This window comes from Pan troglodytes, chromosome 19, assembly GCF_028858775.2.
Source record: "Pan troglodytes isolate AG18354 chromosome 19, NHGRI_mPanTro3-v2.0_pri, whole genome shotgun sequence".
In the NCBI taxonomy this organism is placed as follows: Eukaryota; Metazoa; Chordata; class Mammalia; order Primates; family Hominidae; genus Pan; species Pan troglodytes.
This window is the reverse complement of record NC_072417.2, coordinates 56,650,318-56,669,068: the sequence shown is the minus strand read 5'-3', so window position 1 is coordinate 56,669,068 and position 18,751 is coordinate 56,650,318. Positions and strand designations below refer to the sequence as shown.

Below are 18,751 nucleotides of genomic sequence, written 5' to 3'. Positions count from 1 at the left end.
ATGCACAAGGATGTACATTCAAGACTATTCATTGCAACATTGTTCATAATAGCAAAATAACTGGAAAAAGACCCCATAAATGTTATAAGATTATATACTTTTTAAAAAGGAGAGAAATCCTATGTATAGATTTTTATGGTTGCATACATGTTTAGAGAAAGTATATAATGATACACAGCAATATCCATATAGCAATGGGATATGGCAAAGGGCTCCAGGGCCAGATTGCCTGTGTTGGAATCCTGGCACACCAGCTGTGTGGCCTTGGACAAGCTGCTTAACCAATTTTTTTCTCAACCTCTCATCTATAAAATGAGGGATAATAATAGTATCTATGTCATATGTCTGCGGTGGACATTTAAGGAGTTAATGTATGTAAAGTGCTTAGAATACTGCCTGGCATATAGCAAATTTGCGGTTTTTATTACCATCATTATCATCATCATTGTTGCTGTCATCAACATCATCATCAAGATAATGGTTACCTCTGGGAAGTACGGGGGAAGGATAGAGAGAAATCTACAGCTTTATGTATAAGTAAATATGCCTACATATTAACATATATTAAATTTGAGTTTAATATGAATATTGTTAGGTGTATTTTAGTATATGGCTATTGATGTCATATAACTGGGATTTTGCTGTGTGTTTCAGATAGTTCATATATTAAAAGTGTTTTTTATGTAAAAACATGAATATTCTGTGAAATATTATGGAAAAATGTTTAAACTCTATTATGGATTGAGTGACTATAAGATGAAGGTATTCTAGGAACACATTTTTGGACAAATACTTGACCGCTAGCTAGCAACAACCATGTTACAACTGCAAGTTACAAGTTAATATTTGAAAAAAGAAAAACCAGAGAAGTTAAAAGTATTTCTTTTTAGGCACATTTGAGATCCAAAGTAGCAGGAAAAAGGAGAGAAATGCAGTTTCTAGGGAGGACTTAAACACAGAGGACCTGGAGATGCCACAGAAATACTGTTAGTTGATATAAGAATTAGAAAAATATATTCCCTGAGAAAACTATTACAATATCCTGCAGAACATTTATTCATTTTAAAATGAATATTTATTGTTCTTGAATTATGTATGCATTTATGTTTTCTGCTTGTCTTTTTGCCTGAGGCAGACTTCAGCTATATTTTAAAGAGAAACATAAAGGAAACTTTTATATTCTTTATGTGCATATACCATAATGAAGGCTTTTGTGGCTGTATTCCTAGAAAGACGATTCTCTGTCCTGGTGCTTTCAGTGGCAAGTGAAAATAGCCATCGATACCTTGCTTAAACAATAGAGCTTCCTTGTTTGCAATCCTAAGGAGTCTGGAAGGAAGCCATCCTAGGGTTGGTTCAGCTGCTCAACAACACCCACAAGACTCAGGCTTCTTCTGACTGCTTGTTTGGCCCTCCTGTGTGTTGGGATGTTTTGCCCAAGGTCATGAGATAGCTGCAGCAACACTAAGCATCATGTCTTCCCACAGTCAAGTTCAAAGGCAGAAACAAATGAGGGAGCAGAACCCTTTCTTACCTCCTGTTTTATCAGGCAGAAGAATCTTTCCCAGATGCCCCTCAAGAGAACTTCTCTTCCACCACCTTGGTGACCAGAACTGAGTCACGTGGCCATCCCTAAATGGTTCACTGACAAATGGAATTGGGATTGTCATGACTGTGCGAGGCTCATCACGAATTTGTCTCCTAGGACTGGAATCATACCCTTCTGGCCTATTGCCACCTGTATCTGAACTAAACCAGGGTTGTATTATCAAGGAGAAAGAGCCACAAAGAGGAACACAGGCGAGTCTTACCAAATGGAAAAAGCAAAGGCAGAAAACAGAGAAAACACAGAATCATGTATTACCTACTCAGTTTTCTCTGATGAGATATTTCACTTGTGGCAGACACTATTGGCTGTTGGGAATTACCTACCTCTTTCCTGACAGGAGTACCAGATTTGTTTATATATTGGATGGCCAAGTGTTTTCCAAAGGACTCACCTAGTGGTGAATCTTCATTGCTCTGTACCCAATGCGGTAAGTCCATCCCTGTTGCCAGCGACTGCTTCAGGAATGAGAAACGGAATGTGAAGAGAAATCTTCGGTGGAGCCTCCAGAAAGGGGCAGGAGAGAGGAGACCCTTTTCCTGGTCATGGAGCATTGTGGTGTAAGGGTGTCTTTACTGTCACTGCTGCTGCCATGGTGCAAGCCTGAAGGGTGCAGGGCTTTAGCCACCATAGTGAAAATGGGTCCTGGGTGATATTGTTGAGCTCTAGATTAATTAGCCGTTTAACCACTCGACTCCCAAACTTCTTGGAATGTGAAATAATCATTTCTCTTCTTGGCTTGGGCCATTTTTGTTTGATTTTTCTGTTGCTTGCAGTCATATCATCCTGATACCATACTCACACTGAAATGTATAAAGCAAGAAATTTAGTGAGAGATTTTAAAAATCTAGATAGACAAGGAGCTAACAGAAACACATCTGGCTGCTTTAAACTGGTTGAATCCACATGTTCAGAATAATCAAGTCCCACAATATTTAAAGAAAACCTTTTATTAAAGGTGTTCTATGTATAGGACTTTTCTGTGCCCCACGATGAGACAGAGACTGAGAGGGCATAGGGATACAAAAACATACAAAATGCATGATCCTTAAATACAAGAAGTTTGTAATACAGTTGAGGAGAACATTGACAGTAAAAATCCTAAATGACACATCAGTTTTAAGGTAATCCTACTATTTTCAAGGATGGCACCTATTATCAACCAAGTAACAAATTGTTCTATCATATCATAATGCATCAAATGTTAGAATCCCTCACCACACAAAAATCACTGGGTCCTAAAGTATACAAGACAAATCTTTAAATTCGTTAGATCGGTCCTTCTTTTGAAATAGCTGCTGACACCTGTAATCCCAGCACTTTGGGAGGCCAAGACAGGTGGATTACGAAGTCAGGAGATTGAGACCATCCTGGCTAACATGGTGAAACCCCATCTCTACTAAAAATACAAAAAATTAGCCGGGCGTGGTGGTGGGCACCTGTAGTCCCAGCTACTCGGGAGGCTGAGGCAGGAGAATGGCGTGAACCCGGGAGGTGGAGCTTGCAGTGAGCCGAGATCCTGCCACTGCACTCCAGCCTGGGCGACAGAGTGAGACTCCGTCTCAAAAAAGAAAAGAAAAGAAAAGAAAAGAAAAGAAACAGCTGCTGACATCTGAATAGATTTACTTTACCCCTAAGCAAACTGAAAATTCATAAGACATATGTCCAATTTTTCACTGAGGCATTTTACCATTTATGAACAATCATAGACTCATTCATTTAGTAGAGTCTAAATTAATGAGACTTCACTGTATTTGCATTTGAGTATGGTGATTTCCAATTTGATGGTTTATCTTTAAATCTGTGGATGAAAATAAAACTAACAGAGATGGCAGAGAGCAGGCTGACCTGCTCACACTTGATGTATACGTTTTGGTATTTGTGGAGAAAGTGCCCAAGGCAAGAAAGACTCTAAGTAGTGATGGGTGCATTCTGCCTTCCTGGGGACCCTGAAGGAGATGAAGAGTGCTAAGCCTTGGCAGGAAGGCAGCAATCCAGATATGAAATACTTGGGTTCTGAATATGTTTACCAGAGCATATACTTATCAAAATTCCATTCTAGACCATAAAGCAGATGCATCAATAAATAAAGCAGTAGCTCTCATTAGCTAAGTCAGGTTTGTTTCGTATTTTGTTGTAGTGACTTCTAAATAAACTTTGGTTGTAGTGTGAGTGATTTAGCAGCCCTGGCTTTATTTTAATTTTAAAATATTTAATTGACAAAATATTACATACATTCAAGGTGTGCAATGTGATGATTTGGTATGCATATACATTGTGTGCTGACTACCACAAATTAGTTAACACATCCATTACCACCCATAGTTACGTGTGTGTGTATGAGAGAAAAAGAGAGAGACGAGGTCGCTTAAAATCTGCTCGCTTACAATCTTCATGTAAACAATACAGTATTATTAACTATAATCACCATGCTGTACATTAGATCCCCAGAGCTTACTCGTCTTATAACTGAAAGTTTGTACTCTCTGAGCATCTCCCCATTTCTCCCACTCTCCAGCATCCAAGGGATGAGAGGGTGTTTCAATTTCTAAAACATTCTCTTCATTAGAATGACTACTATCTCTATTAGTCCATTCTTGCATTGCTATATAGAAATACGTGAGACTGGGCCGGGAGCGGTGGCTCACACCTGTAATCCCAGCACTTTGGGAGGCCAAGGCGGATGGATCACGAGGTCAAGAGATCGAGATCATCCTGGCCAACATGGTGAAACCCCGTCTCTACTAAAAATACAAAAATTAGCTGGGCATGGTGGCGGGCACCTGTAGTCCCAGCTACTCGGGAGGCTGAAGCAGGAGAATCACTTGAACTCGGGAGGCGGAGGTTGCAGTGAGCCGAGACGGCACCATTGCACTCCAGCAAAAAAAAGAAAAAAAAAAAAAAGAAAAGAAAAAAAAGAAATAACTGAGACTGGGTAATTTATAAAGAAAAGAGGTTTCGCTGGCTCACGGTTCTTCAAGCTGTACAGGAAGCATAGCAGTTTCTGCTTCTAGGGAGGGGGCACTCAGGAAGTTTCCAATCATGGCAGAAGGGAAAGTGGGAGTGAGGCACTTCACAGGGCTGGAGAAGGAGGAAGAGAGAGAGTGGGAAGATGCCACACACTTTTAAACAACCAGAACTCAGGATAGCTCACTCACTCACTGTCAATGAGAACTGTACTGAGGAGCCGGTGCTAAACCATTCATGAGAAACTGCCCTCATGATCCAACCACCTCCCATCAGGCCCCACCTCCAAGGTTGAGGTTACAATTGAACATGAGATTTGGGTGGGGACACGGATCCAAACATATCACTGTAAGGGGTATCTGCCCTCCACTTCTCATGGAATCCTGCAATCTTGGAGGAGAGCATTACTCCATTGATTGTTAAATGAGCCTGTTTTAGTGTCAAGGTCATGAAAGACAAGAAATGAAGCTGTCCCATATTGGAGGTGACTGAAGAGGTGTGATAACTTAGTGCAATGTGGTGTATCCTGGATTGAATCCTAGAGTAGAAAAAGGACATTAATGGAAAGACTGAGAAACCCCAAATAAATTCTGCAGTTCAGTTCATAGTATTACACCATGTTAATTTCTTAGTTTGGATTAATGTATCATGGCTACCTAAGACGCAACCGTAGGATGCAGAGCATACAAAAACACTCTGAATATCTTTACAGTAAATTTTTATTTTTTCTAGACATTTAAATTTACCACATCAGCCTAAATTAAACTTTTTAAAAGTAAAACACTTTTAATAAATTATCTTCTGTGTGACAGAAGATACAATGTGTTTTTCTCCAGAGAAACTGATGATGTTTGCAGAGTGATTATTGGGTATAGACCCTACTTTGAAGAAATTCATGCAGGTTGCTTGACTTTATTTCAAGGTAAATATAATGATCACTATATAGGCTATGTGGACATAGCTCATTTTCTCAGGTAAGATTTATGGAAGTGAGAAAAAGGTTAAAGTATACACTGGCAAGTCTGCTACTCATTACCCACTTGTCAGTTTGTTTACCAGCTGTGTTCTGAGAAAGAACTAGAGTTCTAGGAAGTTAAGAGGCAGGCCAAGGAGGTTACTGGAAAGTGAGAGTGTGGATCTTGGGTTTCCAGCCTTGTGTACGTAACAGCTATCCTTCAACCTATACTTTGGAGATATTTTCTGCATAAGATTTCATTTGGTTAAAATGTTGTATTGCATGGATTTGTCCATGGGGGTGTTCAGAGGTTCTCTTTGTATTTTTAAACTATTCATATGGAAAATGTCAAATATCAACAAAAGATAGAGAAAATAGTTCAGTGAATCCTCATGTACTGATCAACCAGTTTCAATAATGATCAACTCGTGTCCATTCTTGTTTCATCTATACCATAATCACTCCCCCAGCAACAGCTCTCACGTGATTATTTTGCAGTAAATCCCAGACATTACATCATTTTATCTGTAAATATTTCTTTAAGTGATATCATTTTTGTAAAAAACATAACCACAATATCCTTATCATACCTTAAAAAATGAAAAATAGTGCCTCATCAAATTTAAATTTCCATAGTTACTCATAAGGTGTTTTTTTTTTTATAGTTTGTTTAAACAAGATCCATGCCTTGTTTTTGGTTTTTATATCTCTTAATTGTCATATAATCTAAAGGTCCTGCCTTTTGGGATGGTTTGTTCATTCTGCAGAGCTTTCCAGTTTCTGGGTTTTGCTGATTAGGTCCTTGTGGTATCATTTAACACATTCTTCTGTCTCTAGGCTTTTCTTCTGCTGACCTGTAAACATTCTTTTCCATGCTGGTCTCTGTTTTGGCACCAGTGGTGACCTCATTCACTGCCACGGCTTTATTCCAGCCCACTTGAGATATGCACACCCAATTGCTGGGTAGAAACCACCATTTAATTAGCCCACAGTCACCTCCAATTTCAAAAAGTCTGTCTAAAACAGAGGGCACTGTCTTCTCTCCCTTCATCTACCAAGACTTCATCCCTCCAGTGTTCCTTCTCCTCAGGGAACGGAACCACATTCTGCACCAAGGTCCATACCAGGAACATGGGCTCCATCTCTGACACCTTTTTCTTCTGCACCCCCTACATCCAATCCATTCCAGTCCCTGTTAATTCTCCCAGAACCATCTAACCTGTCCACTTCTCTCCATGTCCAAGGCCAGCAATCTTGTTGATGCCACTAGTATCTCTAATCCTGGATTGTTTTAGCAGCATCCTAACTAGTTTTCCCGTCACAATTCCTGCGTTATTTGAAATTATTTTTTCATTCTGCATGTAGAATGGTCTCTTGAAAATAAACCTGATTGGGCCGGGCGTGGTGGCTCATATCTGTAATTCCAGCACTTTGGGAGGGTGAGGCAAGTGGATCACCTGAGGTCAGGAGGTCAAGACCAGTCTGGCCAACATGGTAAAACCCCTTGTCTACTAAAAATACAAAAATTAGCCAGGCGTGGTGGTGGGCACTGGTAGTCCAGCTACTCAGGAGGCTGAGGCAGGAGAATCACTTGAACCCAGGAGGTGGAGGTTGCAGTGAGCTGAGATTGTGCCATTGCACTCCAGCCTGGGCAACAAAGTGAGACTCCATTTCAAAAAAAAAAAAAGAAAGAAAATAAATCTGATCATGTTGCTCTCCTATTTAGAATATTCAATGGCTCTCTATTGCTCTGAGAATAAAAGCTAAATTGTTAAACACAGAAAGCCCTTTAGGATCTGAACCCTGCTTACTTTTCCAAATTCATTTCTCCCCTCCTTTCCCCCTACTTTCTATCCTGCACCCTAGTCATCAGACTTCTCTTCTATCTCCAAATGTGCCTCCAAGCTCTCATGCCTTTCTCCATTGCCCTCATTCCTTTCCCCCCTCACTTGCTTAAACCTTACTACTTGTGTGTGGACTTCTTCTGTTATGTGCCTTCGGATCCCCTCAGTGTAACCACCCAAGGACTGTTTTAGTTATTCCTCCAGTATGTTCTCACACACCTGGATTTAGCCCTAATCATAGCACTGCTTGTATCCCACTGCTTGTATGTGTATGTAGCAGTGCCTACTATGTGCTAAGCTTTGGTTAGGACCTGAGTATATGCAAAGAACACAACGTGCTTCCAACTCTTAAGGAGATTACTGTGTAGCATTTAATTAATGAATTGGCTGAATTGATAAGGAAATGTGATGGTTGATTTTATGTGTCAACTTGACTGGGTTAGGGATACCTAGATAACTACTAAAAATATTATTCCTGGGTGTGTCTGTGAGGTTGTTTCTAGAAGACATTAGCATTTGAATCCTTGGACTGAGTAAAGATTGCACTCACCATTGTGGGTAGGCATCGTTCAACCCATTAAGGGCCTGGATAGAATAATACAGTGGAGGAGCAATGCATTTGCTTTCTCTTCTAGAGCTGGGACATCTATCGTCTCCTGCCCGTGGACATCAGAGCTCCAAGTTCTTGGAACTTTGGACTCTGGAACTTACAGTGCCCCCCACCTCCTTCTCAGGCTTTTGACCTCAGACTGAAAATTACAGAATTGGCTTCCCTGGTTCTCTGGGCTTTGAACTCAACACTCATTTACATAATTGGCTTTCCTGATTCTCCAACTTGCAGATGATGTATCATGGGACTTCTTGGCTTCCATAATCTTATGAACCAATTTCCCTAATAAATCTCTTCTTATATATCTCTCTACATATATATCCTATTGGTTCTGTTTCTCTGGAGAAACCAGACTAATACAAGGAATAAATGAATGATTCAATCAATTAACCAATGAGTAAAAATGCTCATGTAAATGCAACCTAGGTCTGAATAGATTGAAGGTAAACAAGACAATAATTCTGATTTTCAAAAACTTTTATCAAGCCGGGCACGGTGGCTCACGCCTGTAATCCCAGCACTTTGGGAGGCCGAAGCGGGCTGATCACCTGAGGTCAGGAGTTCGAGACCAGCCCGGCCAACATGGTGAAACGCTCTACTAAAAATACAAAAATTAGCCACATTTGGTAGTGCATGCCTGTAATCCCAGCTACTTGGAAGGCTGAGGCAGGAGAATCACTTGAACCCGGGAGGCAGAGGTTGCAGTGAGCCCAGATTGCACCATTGCACTCCACCCTGGGGGACAAGAGTGAATCTCTGTCTTAAAACAAACAAATAAACAAACCAAAAAACTTTTATCAGCAGAAGTCCTTTTGTCTTTTAATATAAATTACTCAGATTCATTCAGTAACAAATCCATTATTCACTTAATTTTGCTTGACAGGGCTTTCTTAAATGTGGCAAAACAAATTTATATTCAAAGCATTTCCCACATAAAAATGATGAAGTTATAATACAGCACATAAAACTTTGTGATAAAGCTATTGGTTAACAGGTTTCTCATATTTAATAACTCCTTTGTAAATACAGGAGATAAATATTTTTGAAGACATTCTGGAAACAATTTCAGTAAAAAGTTAGATACAATATTACATATTTTTCTTTCAAAATACCGAAGTGTTGAATAGTCCCCCTTCTTTGTAAGATATACCACTAATATGAAGCTTCCATGACTGTTTATGACATATATCTCTGTATCAAAGAAAACCTGCTATGACTCTTTTTGAAACTATTAGTTGGTACACATTTAAAAACATTTATGCCAGGCATGATGGCTCAAACCTGTAATCATAGCACTTTGGGATGCCAGGTTGGGCAGGTCTCTTTTTTTTTTTTTTTTTTTGAGATGGAGTTTTGCTCTTGTTGCCCAGGCAGGAGTGCAATGGCACAATCTCGGCTCACTGCAACCTCCACCTCCTGGGATGAAGTGATCCTCCTGCCTCAGCCTCCCTAGCTGGGATTACAGGCATGTGCCACCATGCCCGGCTAATTTTGTATTTTTAGTAGAGTCAGGGTTTCTCCATGTTGGTTAGGCTGGTCTTGAACTCCTCACCTCAGGTGATCCGCCCGCCTCAGCCTCCCAATGTGCTGGGATTACAGACATGAACCACTGCACCCGGCTGGGCAGATTTCTCGAGCCCTGGAGTTCGAGAGCAGATTGGGCAACATGGCAAAACTACATCTCTACAAAAAAATTCCCTAATAAATCTCTTCTTATATATCTCTCTCTATATATATATATTCTATTGGTTCTGTTTCTCTGGAGAACCCAGGCTAATACAAGGAGTAAATGAATAAATGAACAAATAAATGAATCAATCAATGTAAATTCAACATAGGTTTGAATAGACTAGGTTGCATTTAACCAGGCATGGTGGCACACACCTGTCATCCCAGCTACTTGGGAGGCTGAGATGGGAGGATCAGTTGAGTGTGAGAGGTCAAGGCTGCAGTGAGCTATGATCATGCCATTGCACTCCAGCCTGGGTGACACTGCAAGATCCTGTCTCAAAAAAAAAGAAAATTTAGTTCCTAAAACAAGTCCATACTGCTAATATTTATACTGTTCTCCTTTAACAGACGGACTTGGGTCCTCTTTTGATTTGTCAATAATGCGACAAAGAAATTCTAGTTGCCTTTGTTGACATCCCTAAAGTAAGAGTCTTCCCACCAGCCCCTACCATGACCCCTCCCCTGCATTGTGGCTTCTCTGTGGCTCAATGTAATATAAGGGAGAGACCAGCATGGTCTGCAGACCTCAGAAAACAACATTACATCATCATGATACAAGAAAGTGAGATGATGGTGTGATTTTTCAAACTCAGTTCCAAGGAATAAACATCAAAGAATTATGCAGGTTATTAAGTCCCATCAAGGAAAAGCATCCTTCACTAGCTCCCTCCCAGCTCATCCCCCTTTACTTACCTAAAATCCATGTTACATAAAATTACTATCGGGAGAACTAGGAGAAGCAAAGCTGCAAACTCTCCATTAAGCCCCAGTTTCTGATGGCGTATCCATAAGCAATTCTATTAAGGATATCAGAGGCCCTCAATGTGTACTGGAGAGTCAGCACTTGAAAATCAACATCTAAGCAAGGTTCTTCCAGATTCTCAGCTTGAGCAATAACAAGAATAGCTATAAGCAGCTGAGCAAAGTCTAGCATCATTGGGAAAAACCTACACAGCAAATAAGAAAACGTAAAGCAAGCTTGTTCTCATTAATTAGTCATAGCCAAATAAAGAGTAGAGGTTTCTAAAATATGAGTTGGGTTGAAATCTTAATTCAATGATTCTCATTGTACCTAAGGAAATAAATTTACCTTGGAGTACAGCTTAGTCCACATCCTATTAATTATGATACATAATTTTGAAATTGCCATTACTTTTTAATCCTTGCCCTGGGTTATTTAGGGAAATTTTGAATTGCCAAGTAGGCTTAATTTTTATATTTGTACACTTGTGTCAAAACTTTCAAGTTTTATTGTATTTTTTGCTGGCATAATTTCTTAGTTTAGGATTTTATTGAAATTTTTGTAACTACTAATATGAATATGTGTAAATGTTTTATTATATGTAGTCTCTTTCAAGAATTAGTTTATGTTGCTTCTTGACCATGGTAACAATGATTATTTAAATCCTATGTATTTTTTCCTGCTTACAAGATCCATTACCATTTCTTTTATGCAGTGTTTTTATATTATTGAATTCTTAGCTATATTTCTAGTGAGGAGGAAGTTTTCAGATAATTTTTTTTTCACAGTTGACATATATGGGCGTATTTTCTGAGTCCCAAAGTGTATCTAGGAATGTCTCTGTTACATTTGCACATTGAACAATACTGACTTAATATAAAATACTTGCATCATATTCTTTCCAGCAAAATTATATTGAAATTGTTTCCTTTTTCAGGCATTTATTTTTGTGGTGAAAAAAAGTATATTTTTTTCTTTATCTTCAAATTCAGTTCTTTTTATTGTTTTTCTGAAGTTAATTTTTCTTCTATTTAAATATCTAAGTCCTTCTCCTATTAAAAGAAAATTATGTTTTAAGTTCTTTCATTATTGCTTCTCTTTGCCCTCTTGGTTTTTCCACCTGGAAATACTTTTTTTGTGTGTATATGAGGTCTCCTGATTTTCTCTTCAGGCAATCCCTTTTTCATATATATGTATGTGTGTGTGTGTGTGTGTGTGTGTGTATTTAAACTAATAGACTTTTCTTTTCATTTTTAGGCATTTTAGATTTACAGGAAAAAAAGGAGTGAAAAGGGCAGAGAGTTCCCCTATGTCCCCCTTTTCTTCCTTTCAATTTTCCCTAATATTAACATCTGGTGTTAGTATGGCACATTTGTTACAATCAATAAAGCAATATCAATACATTAATATTATCAACCAAAGTTTATAGTTTACCTTAGGGTTCACTCTGTGTTATATTTTCTATGAGTCTTAAATGTATAAGGACATATCCATCATTACAGTAACCTACAGAATAAGAGTTTCAATGTCTTAAAAATTCTCTGTGCTGTATTTCTTCATTCCTCTCTTCTACCTCAAACCCCAGGCAACCACTGATATTCCTACTGTCTCCATAATTTTACTTTTTCTAGAATGTCATATACTTGGTATCAGGTTGGTGACTTTGTAAGGTTCACTTCTTTCACTTAGCAATATGGATTTATTTCCTCTATGTCTTTTCATAGCTTGATTAATTATGTCTTTTTATTGCTCAATGGTATTCCATTTTATGGATATATCACAGTTTGTTTATCCATTCGTCTATTTAAGGACATCTTGGTTGCTCCCAAATAACGGCAATTGTGGATAAAGTCGCTATAAACATTTGTGTACAGGTTTTTGTGTGGACGTAAGTTTTTAACACATTTGGGTAAATATTAAGGAGCATGATTGCTGGATCATATGGTAAAAGGTATGTTTAGTTTTGTTGGAAACTGTCAAATTTTCTTCCAAAGTGATTGTACCATTTTGGCTTTCCCACCAGCAACGAATGAGAGCTCCTGTTGCTCCACATTCTCACCAGCATTTGGTGTTGTCAGTGTTTTGGATTTGGTCATTCTAATAGATGTGTAGTGGTGTTGCACTGTTGTTTCAATGTGCAATTCCACAGTGACATATAGTGCGGATCTTTTTATATGCTCATTTACCATCTGTATATTTTCTTAGGTGAGGTGTTTGTTCAAATCTTTTGTCCACTTTTTAAATTGGATTGTTTTCTGATTGTTGAGTTTGAAGAGTTCTTTATATATATTCAATACCAGTCTTTGTCTGATTTGTGTTTTGCAAAGATTTTTTCCTGTTGTGCGGCTTATCTTTCCATCCTTTTAACTGTCTTTTGCAGGGAAGAAGCTTTTAATTTTAATGAGGTCCAACTTATCTTTTGTTTTCTTTTATGAATCATGTTTCCGGTGTTGTATCTAAAAAGTCATTCTGAAACTTAAGGTCACCTGCATTTTCTCCTGTGTTTTATTCTCAGAGTTTTATAGTTTTGTATTCTACACTTAAGTCTATGATCCCTTTTGAGTCAATTTTTGTGAAAAGTGTAAGATCTGTGTCTAGATTCACTTTTTTGCATGTGGATGTCCAGTTGTTCTAGCACCATTTCTTATATTTTTAGAATAATTTTCTCCAGTTATCCTGTCTCTCAGATCTGAAAGAACTTGTTGAACTTTTCCTCCCAGTCACTGATTTGACTTTCTATATTCTCTAGTTCTATGTTCCCTGATTCTATTGACATTTTATTGATAGCTTCTAATTCATTATTAGCTTTTTACCTGATTGTTTCCTTAGCTCAGATTGTTTTGATGAATAAGCAATGACCTCTCCAATATGTTTCAAAAATATGAACAAAAGGGTTTTGAATTTAAACATTTATACATAAATTAAATGGACATTAATTCTGGTGAAATAGTCTGTTTACCTCTGTTGTTCTGCCACACATATTAATAGTAAAATATATGATATTTAATGTTCAAAGGTATTCCAGTTTGGAGAAGAAATTATATAATCAATCTCTATAAAATGATAAAACTGAATTATTTTTCTGTATGGTTCAGCTGGGCCTTGTTCTTATATGTGTCCCTACAAAGTTTTTATAGATAAAAGAAATTGATAATTATTCTTTGTTGTTTTACTCTGTGCCCTACACACACAGCTCAATTCATTACAAACATGCTGTTTATTTAACCCTCACGACAACTCTACAAGTGAGAATTATCATTATCCCCATTTCACTGATGCAAAAACTGATGCCCAGAGTTTGAGAATGAGGTTAGGGGAGAGTTCTGTGCTTTTCCTCTTTCATTACTATGCATGAGCCTGGAGGTAGGAAAGCGTTGTTTCTTTCTCTTTGCTTCTTTGTTTTATTGGGTGGGTGGGATGGGGGCGGGGGGTCAAAGGGAAAGGCCTTTGGCCCAGGCCGGCATCTGGCTCCCCATCTGTGGAATATCTGGGGTGTCAGTGGGATAGATAATGAGTGACAGCAGAGGCGGATTCCCCTTTTTAAGATGCTGAGGGCCAGGCACAGTGGTTCATGCCTATAATCCCAGCATTTTGGGAGGCCAAGGCGGGTGGATTGCTTGAGCCCTGGAGCTTGAGACTAGCCTGGGCACATGGTGAAACCCTGTCTCTACAAAAAATTAAAAAAAAAAAAATAGGCAGGCATGATGGCACACACCTGTGGTCTCAGCCACCTGGGAGGCTGAGGCGGGAGGATCACTTAGCCTGGGAGGTCAAGTCTGCAGTGAGCCATGATTGTGCCATTGCACTCCAGCCTGGGGAACAGAGAGAGACCTCTCTCTCTCTCTCACACACACACACACACAAAAGAGGCTGAGGGTGACTCCTTCTATAGACAGAGCAGCCAAGCTAGAGACCTACCAGCCTAGTGAAGCTACCTACAAAGCCTACTCATTGGCTGAAATCCTGACTTTGAGAGCTGCCGACATTTTTAGGACTATGACATGGTGCAGGAAAAACGCAAAGCCCAAAACCTCGACCAAGCTGGAGAGATGGAACACACTGGACACACTGATCTCCCGGACTTGTTAAACACTCAATAGACTGAGAGACTGGATACAATGGCCACACCCCAGATACACGAACGTAACCAGAGATTGGCCCAGCCCATGCTTATTTTAGACCCAGTGATGAGCAAAATTAACTAAGCCCTGAACACACGGAATCTCCCAAACACACAACAGGCCTGACGCAGGATCTACTTCGTATACTCAGAGCAGTGTTGACACACCACCATCTCAGACCCGCTAGCCATCTAGTTCATGTTGACAACCCGAGACCCACAGACTGCTTCCCGGCACCATAAGAGATCTTGCCCACTGGAGCTAGAGTGGGGAAGATTGGGAAGGAGGCCAATTTGAGATGACCTGGAGTCTCCAGCACCGTACCTTTGTCCTTTTTCCAGCCATATAAAACCCTGCTACTAAAAGTGTGGTCCACGGACTGGGAGACTTGATATCACCCAGAAGTTTGTTAGAAATGCAAAAACTTAGTCCCATCTCTGACCTACTGAGTTAAAATATGCATTTAATACGTTCCCCAAGGACTCATACGCACTTTAAAGAATGAGCAACACTAATACAAATTCTTAAATATGCTACTGGAAGTTTGAGCTGGGCATGATTTTTATAGGATTGTGCAGGATTTAGCCAAAGAACAGGCAAGCATCCATTGTCTGTGTAAAAACATGCTTGTTAACGTATAAATGTCATTATGAACAGGTACTCTCAACAAGTAGGGAGTGATAATTTATAGGTAGTGGTTTGAAAGCTTTATTTTCTTAATCTTTCAAAATACAAACTATTATATTATATATAAAAGATTAGGATATCTACATACTCCTTTGAACCTAATCCAGTGCCAACCAGAATTTATAAAAAGCCATATATGCTGCTGAGTTAGTTACAAGGATAAACGTTTGGCAGAATCTGCCTAGTCTCCCTCAAAATCTGGTATAATCACAGCCAGGTACTCACTTCTTTCTTGCTGGAGCTAATTGTAATTCCTGAGAAGATCAAGATTGTTAATTATGTTTACAATAAAATATATGAAAAACAAATGAAATATGCTACAATTTTATAAACAATTCCTAGAAGCTGCTAGAATGGCTTAGGTTTCCAGGTGTGTCTCATTTCTCGCAGCTACCCAACTCCATGAGGACACTTCTATGCCAATTGCTTAATCTGGTCCCCTTATTTTGAACTATTGACTGCGTGAGTGCTGATTTGTCTTGTTTGCTCCTCCTATCACAGGGATAATCTGTGTTTGTCCGACATTGAAAGTTGAGATGGGTTCTGCCGAGATCGTTTGCATTCCCTTTCAAACTTTTCAGATCCAGATGAAGGGAAAAGGGAAGAGTTTATATTTGTGTCCTTTTTCTTTGCCTGATTAGAATTCCAACTGCCTCAAAGGCCTAGGATGTGAGCAGTGATCTCCCCTTCCCCCTACAACACACACACATTAAGGCAACAGCCAGGTGACTCTGGACTGTTGGTCTCAGAGAAGTGATGTATTAGCAAAAAAGAAAGAAAAAAGGCATCTCTTTCTAGGTATTGGGCTTCTAATGCCTATATTCCCCAAACATAGATTTTGGAGAAAATGTCCTTCCTTGTGATTAGAGAAGCAATGAGATTTTAGGTGAGGGATGGCAATTCCCACCCCCAAGGCTCCAACTCTCAACTTTCCTGCAACAACCACCACCAGCAAGAAAAGGAGGCCATTCTCTTGGCACAAGGTCCTTCTGCTCACCAAGCAGCCTGCATAGCCATATGCATCCACAGGGGGCATTATTTTCCGCTGGGACCATCCAGCTCTGGTGTCCCTTTTTTCCTTCCTTCCTTCCTCCCTTCCTTCCTTCCTTCCTTCCTTCCTTCCTTCCTTCCTTCCTTCCTTCCCTTTCTCTCTCTCTCTCTCTCTTTTTTTTCCTTTTTCTTTTTCTGCTTTTGAGACAGTCTTGCTCTGTCACCAGGCTGGAATGCAGTGATGTGATCTTGGCTCACTGCAGCTTTTGCCTCCCAGGTTCAAGCGATTCTCCTGCCTCAGCCTCCCGAGTAGCTGGGATTACAGGCCCACACCACCATGCCCAGCTAATTTCTGTATTTTTAGCGGAGACATGTTGGCCAGGATGGTCTCGATCTCTTGACCTCGTGATCCGCCCGCCTCGGCCTCCCAAAGTGCTGGGATTACAGGCATGAGCCACCGTGCCCAGCCCTGGTGTTTTTTTCTAATTGCCACAAAGGCACCATATGTGTTTGTGGAGACCTATGCAGGATTCCTAAGAAGGGGCTCTGTTTCTTGACCTCAATTTAGGCCAAGGGAAGTAAGGAGAGGAGGTAGATTTATATGACATGATATACATTCCCCACACAGATTCCTGGGAAGCCATGAAGATCCTTCAGAAGCAACTCTATGGGGCACTTCTAGGCAAAAGGGGCCTCCACCTTGTGCAGTTTCCTGTGCCCAAGAAGGGAGCAGGAGTAGCAGAGAAACCACTGCATCTGAGGGGCCTTACAGAAGGACAGAGGGACAACTCAGCAGGGACCTTTAAGGTCATGGAGGAAACATGAAGAGAATAGCTGGCGGGGGGTGATCGGGGGGAAGAGAATCATAACCCACATCCATATAATCAGCACATGTTGCCCCCTGACCTGACTTCCATTCCACTCTCCTGACAAATGCACATCTTCCTATTATCTAAGTTCACCCGAACTGACAGGGACAGAGACCAACGGAAAGGGAAGTGGACCTGGAGTTGACTAAGTTTGTTTCCTCCAACGTGGTAGACTAGAAGCTTGGAACAGAACATAAGCTGTCACAGGGGGAAATAAGACACTTTTCTTGCTTCCTTGCATCTCTAGCCTGAGAATCGTACCTATTAACACTTCCTTCTTCTGCCCTGGTTGTACCACTGTTTATTTTTGAGAAAGAGATTTCTAATACCACTTAACATCACACTGTTAATCAGCACTATGTTCTTTTTTTTCCTTTGCTTAACTTGGCAAATGATGCGTTCATTTGAAAAAGGGTTATTTTCTTTTGGTTTATTTCTTGTTTATTTCTTTATTTTTAGTGGCATGATTCTCAAAATCAGGCTTTAAGGAGTTCATCAGCAAATTCAAATTCTTCTGATAATAATGGAGATACCACTAAGGCTTACATTTTCAGCAGATAAAGTTTTCTAATAGGACAAATATTCTATAACTCCTTGGTAAAACAATAATCAATATTTAGTGCTGATTATTCTTTCAGTGTTTAAAATACCTTAAGTGATCTAAACTCGATGTGTTTGCTTTCCCACTTTTAAGGAACACATTGTTTTGGGTTCCAAATGAGAAGATAAGGTGAAATTGTATGAAAAAATGTTTGAAACAAAATAAGATATCTTGATCCACCCTTTTTAAAAGCAGCAGCCCAGTGAATAAATACAGGCATGGTAAATAAAGATCTCTGGTTATCTTCTCTATGAAGCAATGGCCAGGAGAGATGAATGAAAAAAAAAACTGAGGCAGTAATTTTCCTATTTGACTCCCTTTCTAGACTCTCTTTGGCTCACCAGTATTTACACCAAAATTTCCCTAGTTATTACTTGAAGAGGATGGTGATGAAGACAGGCTGGGACGGGTTATAAAGTTTATTTCCTAATTAAGATATACTTTTGGCCGGGCGCGGTGGCTCATGCCTGTAATCCTAGCACTTTAGGAGGCCGAGGCGGGAGGATCACTTGATGTCAGGAGTTCAAGACCAGCCTAGCCAACAAGGTGAAACTTTGTCTCTACTAAAAATACAAAAAATTAGCCGGGCATGGTGGTGGGTGCCTGTAATCCCAGCTATTCAGGAGGCTGAGACGGGAGAATCACTGCAACCCAGGAGGCGGAGGTTGCAGTGAGCGGAGATAGCGCCATTGCACTGCAGCCTGGATGACAGAGCAAGACTCTGTTTTTTCCTAATATAGATTTACATAGAAAGCTTTCAGACCATGATGCTGATCTGAAACTCATGAAAAAGGGAGGGAAAGAAGCAGGATTTAGCAGGGAGAGCCTCTGATTTTGATGCTGGGCTGTCAAAGTTTAGGCTAGTCTGATCGGGAGCCTCAGACCAAAGATGACCCATTAGAGGAGCCTCACACTGGGCAGAAATGGCCAGGCCCTAGGATTTGTGTCACGCTCAGTCACTGACTGGTGCCTTTCTTCAAAGAGCATGGCCTCAGCTCAAAAGCTGAATTGGATCCAAAGGTGCGGGA

At 40.0% G+C, this 18,751-nt stretch overlaps 1 long non-coding RNA gene across 11 annotated transcripts in view; it reads right to left on the bottom strand.

The window, feature by feature from the left end:
* LOC107969247 (uncharacterized) overlaps positions 1-18,751 on the bottom strand; it is a 310,186-nt gene that overhangs the window by 272,722 nt on the left and 18,713 nt on the right. For all 11 annotated transcript variants that reach the window (XR_010153264.1, XR_008540459.2, XR_010153260.1 and 8 more), the window contains exon 2: positions 2,001-2,409. This is a non-coding gene — a long non-coding RNA (uncharacterized LOC107969247). The remainder of the gene's footprint in view (positions 1-2,000; positions 2,410-18,751) is intronic.